Below are 705 nucleotides of genomic sequence, written 5' to 3' on the forward strand. Positions count from 1 at the left end.
GAAGTGGTCTACTCTTTTCCATTAAGGCTAGAACAGAAAGATTAAAAAACCGTTTCAAGGTCCGTTGTCACATACAAGCCTATTTCATAAAGTGCTGGTTATGTGTGCGTGTGTGTGTATTTGTTTATCACGAATGTGAATGTTGTTTGTGTCTCTAGATTGATTGTTATGGTACAGGAGTGGGCAAATTACGGCCCGCGGGCCACATGCGGCCCGCCGAAGTGTTTTATGCGGCCCGCCGACACCTAAAGCAATCAGGCGTGCCCACAGTATATACATATAAAAATGCAAATATTAAAAATAATATATATATAAATTATTGAAACTGTCTCATTATAAAAAGTTTTGAGTAAACGAAGATTATGTTAATTTGATATACATCAATACACTCAATTCAAGACACAATCTCTGAGTGTTGGGTAGGCTTGGAACAAGATGGCAAGTGTAACAACTGATGGAGCTCGATCTTTGACTGAGAAAAAAACTTTTTTTTATAAAAAATATCCCAACCATAAACTTTAAACAAGAAAGTTTGCACAAAGCTGCATAAAAATTTCTACATTGTATATAACCACATTCTGCAGCAATCAAACTTATTAGAGCTATGGATGTTAACCACGGGTAGTTCCGAATTATGAACAAAATAATCCAATGAATCGCTAGCTTAGCTTGGGCAAGGCAAATGAGAAATAAAATATCAAGGAA

The sequence above is a fragment of the Biomphalaria glabrata genome, chromosome 9, assembly GCF_947242115.1.
Source record: "Biomphalaria glabrata chromosome 9, xgBioGlab47.1, whole genome shotgun sequence".
Lineage (NCBI taxonomy): Eukaryota > Metazoa > Mollusca > Gastropoda > Planorbidae > Biomphalaria > Biomphalaria glabrata.